At 39.9% G+C, this 8,016-nt stretch overlaps 1 pseudogene; it reads right to left on the bottom strand.

Moving 5' to 3' along the window:
- Positions 1-673: 673 nt before the first annotated feature.
- Positions 674-1,627, bottom strand: LOC119819763 (annotated as a pseudogene).
- Positions 1,628-8,016: the final 6,389 nt, after the last annotated feature.

Below are 8,016 nucleotides of genomic sequence, written 5' to 3'. Positions count from 1 at the left end.
GATCCTGAAAATAGATACTGTTTTATGTGTTAATTGAAATGAAAAATGAAATTTGATAAGTAATAGAGGAATTAAAAATAGCACTAGAGAGATTAATCAGCAGTTAAAAGCACTATCTGCTCTTTCAGAGACCAAGTTGAATTTCAAGTCCCCACATGGTGGCTCAAAACCATCTGTAATTCCAATTCCAGGACACCCAGTTTTTCTTCTGAGCAGGCCTGTGTGTCATGTACTTATATACAGGCAGGCAAAACACTCAAACACATAAAACAAAATAAAAATCTGAAAATACGAAGAAAAACTATGCTTCAATTTTAAAACTTATTATAAAAGTAAGTAAAAAATAAAACAGTGATCCTCCCAAAGGACACTTTTTGTTGACATGAGAAAGATAGAAGTCTTTGTTATAGGAGGCTATAAACTTTCTAAGAAAAAGAAGCAAACACCTGGATCATATTAGAATTTTAAATGCCCTTAAAACAGAAATGTTAAGCAAAGGGAAAAGGCACAGATATGTTTAGAGAAACTTTCCCCAAGAATTTGAATACTTACAGCAATTATACAAGAACAAAACTACCCTAGTTGAAAAATACAGGCTGCAAAAAGAAACCTCATCCAGAGACACCAACTGCAGGAATTCAGAAAAGGAAAGAAAATTGGGTGGGAGTGAGGGTCAACCAGTAGGAAAGATGATGCCATCATTTGAGCACACTCTCTTGCTGAGACTACTTCTCAGTGCTCCTCTCATATCCCGATTCCTCAGACTGCAGATAAATGGATTCAGCATGGGTGTGACCACAGTGTACCTCACTGTCACAATGACTTCCTTATCATCACTGTTACTGAAGGAAGGGAAAATATAACCCAATAATGGCTCCATAGAACAGAGGAACCACAGAGAGGTAAGAACCACACATGGACAAGGCTTTTCAGATTCCCTTGATAAGGATTTATTAGGATGGTGGCTCCAATGTGGCCATAAGAGACCAATCTAAACATAAATGGCACAGTTATGGTCGCCACTCCCACAGTGGAGATAACCAGGTTTTTGATTATGGTGTCTGAGCTAGAGAGCTTAAGCAGTGCAGAGAGGTCACAGAAGAAGTGGGGCAGAATTTTGTCCCCACAGAAAGAGGCAGGCAAGCAGGAGAGTGTGCACAAGGGCACTGACAAAGGACAAGATCCAGGGCACAACTACTAGTAGGATACAGAGGCTCTGACTCATGATGGTGGTGTAGTGCAGAGGGTGAAAGATGGTCACATATCTGTCGTATGGCATGAAGGTGATGAGGAAGCTGTCAAGATCTCCAAAAAATAGGAAAAAATACACCTGAGATACATATCCAGGGTTTGAGATAGACTGACTGTGTGTCAACATATTCATGAGCATCTTTGGAGCTGTGACTGATGAGAAAGAGATGTCTGTGAAGGCCAAGTGGCTGAGGAAGAAGTACATGGGGGTGTGGAGGTGAGAGTCCAGCCTGATGAGCAGGTTCCCCAGCACTGTGGTCAGGTACATGACCAGAAACAGGGCAGAATACATGTCTTGGTCCTCTGGCTGGATGGGGAGTCCCAGGAAAACGAACTTGGATGTGATGCTCTGATTAGTCCTTCTCATGCAACTCATTTTCTCTTTTTCTGAAACTGAAAATGAGATAGATATGTGAAAAGGAAGTGTCTACAGTTATTATGCAACAAAACCCTATCATTTTGAGCCGATTATTTTGTTCATTTCACCCAAACCAGCAACTTCTGACAATACTAAGAAGGGAGTGATAGCTCACAGGACACCAATTCAGCATATTTTGAAGAATCAGAAAAGCATTGTTTTTGGAGCTAGCTCATGGTGGAAATCTGAGAATATGTAATTTAGAGGTAAGGCCAAGTGAGTAACTAGCTAATAAAAAATGGAGATGATCTGCAACCATCTTTCTACCTTACATATGCCTTGGAAACACCCATTGGCCAGTGCCTTATTTTCAAGAGTTGGATCAAAATGAAAGAACTTACACTGGAATCTTTTGACACTTTATCTTATCAGGAATTAGAGATTAAAAAAGTTTTCAGGAAGATTATGAATCTTTCTAAATAAATATTTTTGCATGACTTTCTTCTCAGTTAACAGAGTGGCAGTGAGAACAGGATCTTGAATAGAACTGTCACTCACATGCAAGAGGGTCCAGGTTTCATGCTGACCCCCTGGATTTTGGTTCAGACTTCCTGAGTTCCCATGAGCTCAGGTCGGTTGTCTCTGTGGGCTCCCCCTCATGATCTTGACCTGCCTTACTTATATAATCCCTTCTCTCTCTCTTCAACTGTACTCCTAGAGCTTGCCCCAGTGCTTGACTGTGGATCTCTGCATCTACTTTCATCAGTTACTGGATGAAGGCTCTGCAATGGCAATTAGGGTGGTCACCAATTTTATTACAGGGGAAGGTTGGTTCAACACCCTCTCTGCTATTGCTAGGAATCTTATCTGGGATCATCCTTGTGGGTTCCTAAGATTAACCCTGGCACCAGGTTTCTCCCTAACCCCATAATGGTCCCTTCTATTGAGACATCGCTATCATTTCTCTCCCTCACTTTCCTGCCCCTGATTCGACCTCCCAATCCCTCATTTTCCCAGCCCCTATCCCCTTACCTCTACCCCCACCCCCAGTTTACCCAGGACATCTCATATACTTACTCCTCTGAGGGAGATCCATATGTCCCTTTTAGGGTCCTCCATGTTATCTAGCTTCTCTGGGGCTGAGGATTGTAGCCTAGTTATTCTTTGCTTTACATCTAATATCCACTAAATACTGTTTTTTTCTTTCTGGGTCTGGGTTACCTCACTCAGGATGATTTTTTTCTAGTTTCATCTATTGGCCTGCAAATTTCATGATGTCATTTTTTTCTGCTGCATTATACTCCATTTTGTAGATATACCACATTTTCTCTATCCATTTTTGAGTTGAGGGCTTGTTTCTAGGTTCTGCTTATTAAGAATAATACTGCTAGAACATAGTTGAACAAGTGTCCTTGTGGTATGATGGAGCATCCTTTGGGTATATGCTCAAAAGTGGCATTACTGTGTCTTTCTTCCCTTTTTTTTTGCTTTATAAATAATACCATTCAAAATTTTCACCTCCTTCCCTCCTCCCATTTCCCTCCCACTCCCCCACTCACCCTCCCACCTCCCCTTCCAGTCCTAAGAGGGGACAGGGTACCCTGCTTTGTGGGAAGTCCAAGGCCCTCCCCTCTCCATCCAGGCCTAGGAAGCTGTGCATCCAAACAGACTAGGATCCCAAAAAGCCAGTACATGAAGTAGAATCAAATCCCAGTGCCATTATCTTTGGCTTCTCAGTCAGCCCCCATTGTCAGTCATGTTCAGAGAATCTGATTAGATCACATGCTCATTCAGTCCCAGTCCAGCTGGCCTTGGTGACTTCCCTTTAGATCAGTCACACTGTCTCAGTGGGTGGATGAACCCCCTCATGATCCTGACTTCCTAGCTCATGTTCTGTCTCTTTCTGCTCTTCAACTGGACCTTGGGAGCTCAGTCCAGTGCTCCAGTGTGGGTCTCTGTCTCTATCTTCATCCACCATCAGATGAAGGTTCTATGGTGATTGTCAAGATATTTATCAGTATGGCTATGGGACAAGGCCAATCCAGGCATCCTCTCCCCTACTGCCTAAGGACCTAGCTGGGGACATCCCCTTGAACACCTGGGAACCTCTCAAGAGCCAAGTCTCTTGCCAACCCTAAAATGGCTCCCTTAAATATCTACTTCCCTGTTCCCATAATCACCCTTCCTCTATTTCAACTATTCCACTCTCCCAAACTCTCCCCAATCCTCCCCTTCTCCTTTCTCTCTCCCCCTCTTCCCTTCCCCCTCCCCCATTCTCATGCTCCCAACTTTTTCCCGGTGAGCTTGTCTGTTTCCAAATTCTAAGAGGATCTATATATGTTTTTCTTTGGGTTCACCTTATAATTTAGCTTCTTTAGGATCATGAGCTATAGGCTCAATGTCCTTTGTTTATGGCTAGTATCCACTAATGAGTGAGCACATACCATATTCATATTTTTGGGTCTGGGTTATCTCACTCAGTATAGTGTTTTCTTTTTCCACTATTTGCATGCAAAATTCAAGATATCATTGTTTTTTTACCACTGAGTAGAACTCTAATGTGTATATGAGACACACTTTCTTTATCCATTCTTCCATTGAGGAGCACCTAGGCTGTTTCCAGGTTCTGGCTACTACAAATGGTGCTGCTAGAAACATAGTTGAACAAATGCTTTTGTAGTATGATTAGGCATCTCCTGGGTATATTCCAAAGAGTAGAACTGCTGGATCCTGAGGTACATTGACTCCCAGTTTCCTGAAAAACTGCCACACTGATTTCCAAAGTGGTTACACAAGTTTGCATTCCAACCATCAATGGATGAGTGTTCCTCTCCAGCAAAGGCTATCATTGGTGTTTTTGATTTTAGCCATTTTGACAGGTGTAAGATGGTATCTCAAAGTTGTTTTGATTTGCATTTCCCTGATAGTTAAGGAAGTTGAACATGACAGTAAGTATCTTTTGGCCATTTGAACTTCTTCTGTTAAGAATTCTCTGTTCAGTTCAGTATCCCATTTTTAATTGGGTTATTCAGAATTTTAATATCTAGTTTGTAGCGGCGGTCGGAGGAATTTGGAAATAACCAAAAATAGTCCTTTTAGAATAAATCAGTTTTAATAAAGGGAGAAAATGGGATAAACTTACAGAGCCAAGGTTCCAGGGAAGAGCAGCAAACCAAGAGGAAGAAGAAGGGGCCAGCCTACCCCAAACCCAGTTCTTTTAAAGGTATCCTTCGCCCCTGGGGCAGCCACGCCCCTCATACAAGGGATTGGTCAACTGCCCCAACATGTCCCCCTATTGTCTAAATAAGACAGATTCAATAACCAAATACAGCTATATAAAATGGGAACAGGTCATATAAAATTACAAGAAGCAAACAATATTAGGTGAGGAACATATAACAGAAATTTTACTAAACATTCTACTTCAGGAAGTCTAAATAATGTGGAAGGTAGCTATGACTATCTAATCTTCAACCCCATCAAAAATCTGAGAAGGCAAGTAATATTACTAAAGCAACCAGGAAGCACAAACGAGAAACTTCCAAAATGTGCAACAGATGACAGAGACAACTGACTACCTGGGCAACCACACAAAGTCTCGTTAGCAATGTTGAGACAACTAACTTTGGCTAAGGCCTAACACAACCTGACATACCATTTTTCAACAGCAAGGAACCTTTAGTAGAACTATCCTATCCTGTCTTGGCAAGATAAAACAATTCTGTTTTATCCGCTTATGGATATTTTGTATCTTTGACAGTAGTTGAGGTATGGGCTTTTCTTTGCCCAAAGACCAGTTCTGCCAAGAAGAAGACAAACTCCCAGTGGAGTGCCTTTGGTGTTCAACATTCTCTCGGGAGTAGAGCATTGTTGCCAGGAGTGATTGTGTCTCATAAGTACAAAGCTCTAGTTTAGATTAAAGGCCATGTTCTACAGCTCTTCGAAGAGGCCGAAGATTATACTATCTATACTAAATATAATCTCTATGTGTCTAAAAAACCTGATTATCCTAAATATAAATATGGCAAACATATAATTCTCAACACTTATCTAACTTTATGACTAATAGAATAGACAACAGTGCAATAAATGAAGACAATGATTTCCAAATGTAAACAATGTCATTACATAAATAATATCAGAGGTAGAAATGTATATTGCAATATGTTATATATCTCAATATAACAATTGTTTCAAACAGAGGTAGGAACATACTCTCATACAATGTTCAATATATCAATATACAAGAATCAGCACCAATATAGTTTTCAAAAAACAATAACTCACAAAAATCAATTATTCCATCAGACCAGTTAATCCCTCCATATATATATATAAACTATACCCCTGAGTTTATAGTTTATACCCCTGAGTCCATATTATACCTCCCTCCTCCCCTCAACCCTATACCAACCACCAATTAGTTTCCCTAAACCTGAGGGTAAACTCTGTTGGGAGAGGGGACACCGTCATCTAAGATTGCTTCCAGCTGACATAGGGGCGACTTTCTTCTCAGGGGGTCCTGTGTAAGCAAATGATGGTAAAATACCCAGGGTAACATTTGGTCTAGGAAGATTGTATCTAGCCTCTGAATATTTTGAGGAGATCCGGCCAGAATGTTGTCAAAAATGCGCACTATTCAAAAGTCTTTTGTGCAATTGGTACCAAAAAACAGGCCAAATTCTAGTGCTATAAAAACATTACGTCATAATAACCAGTTGGAGTTGATGTTGTGGGGCCCCATCTTCATACTGGAAATTTCAAAGATTACTGAAGAAAAAATTTGTTGTTTGTTACGGGAAAGGTAAGCATTATCTACAGAGACATATACAGACATATATATATATATATATATATATATATATATATTTCAATGAAAGGTGTATTGAAGACAGACACAGATATGAGGGAAGGCACAGAAGGCAAATATATCAGTATCATTATTATCATTATTGTTATTACTATTCCGTCTTATAACATGACTCCTGACCTGAGATAGAAACTCTGAGAAATCTTTTATAAACAGGCTTGGAATTGGAGAGGGACTGGGCCAGAGTCCAAATCCAAAAACCAGCTCTAAATATTTATAAACAAATGCACATTGACACACATTTTAAAAAGTGTATTTCATACTCACGAAGCTTATCCAATGTTATTGCTGATCCTTGGTGGGTTGTAACTGGTTTCCATCCATCCGTACTTAGATATCCAGGGTCCCTCAGATACTTTGAAGGTGAGTGTTTTCCTGTGGAGATAAGAAAAGAACCCTATCTCCAAACTATATTTCTCTTACCATCAGTATGATCACCATCCTTGTGCATGAATTGTTATTTTTCTTTTCCAAGGGGCTTCTCCTCTTCGAACCGAACCTTTATTAACTTTAATGGTATCCACAATTTTTCTTCTCCTGTGGAGACTAGAACAAAAACCCTTCCCCAACGCAGCACATCCCCTAGCTTCCATTGTGAGGTCAGCACATCCTTGAAATAAACTGGTTGATTTAATTCAGCAGACTTTTCCATTATCCAATGTCTTTCTGCAGCCGTTGTCCCCTTCTCATTAGCGTTGAGAAAATTAAAGGTTAATAAAGCATTATGTAATCTATTTCTGGGGGGTATTTTCCACCCCCTTTTGTTTGTTTAACATATTCTTTATAGTTCTATTTGACCTTTCAATGACTGCTTGACCTGTAGGATTGTAGGGTATATCTGTAACATGCTTAATATTGTAATAAGCAAAAAACTGTTTCATTTTCCTAGAGACATAAGCTAGACCATTATCCATCTTTATTTGTGTAGGTATACCCATGATGGCCATAACTTTTAATAAATGAGTGATTACTGAATCAGCTTTTTCTGAGCTTAAAGTAGTTGCCCATTGGAAGCCTGAATAAGTGTCAATGGTATGGTGTACATATTTTAATTTGCCAAATTCTGTGAAGTGGAACACATCCATCTGCCAGATTTCATTTCTTTTAGTGCCCTTTGGATTAGCCCCTGCAGGCAGTGGTGCTTGGTTATAGAAAGAGCAAGTAGGGCATTTCTTTACAATCTCCTTAGCTTGTTGCTATGTAATAGAAAACTCTTTCTTCAAGCCTTTGCTATTGACATGACGCTTTTCACGAAATTCAGAAGCCTGCAGCACATTACCAATCAATAATTGATCAATATCTGCATTACCTTGTGTTAAAGGACCTGGCAGACCCATATAGGATCGGATGTGTGTTATATACATAGGGCAAAGCCTGTTTCTGATCATGTCTTGTACCTGGATAAACAATGAGGTTAGTTCAGTATCATCAGGTATGAATTCAGCAGTTTCAATATGTAAGATAACTCTCTGCATATTGTGAGTCAGTAACAATATTAAGAGGTTCCTTAAAATTCCTTAGCACCATAAGAATGGCA

This window comes from Arvicola amphibius, chromosome 7 (genome assembly GCF_903992535.2).
Source record: "Arvicola amphibius chromosome 7, mArvAmp1.2, whole genome shotgun sequence".
NCBI lineage: Eukaryota > Metazoa > Chordata > Mammalia > Rodentia > Cricetidae > Arvicola > Arvicola amphibius.
Note: the sequence above shows the minus strand (reverse complement) of the source record. Positions and strands in the feature narration are given on the sequence as shown.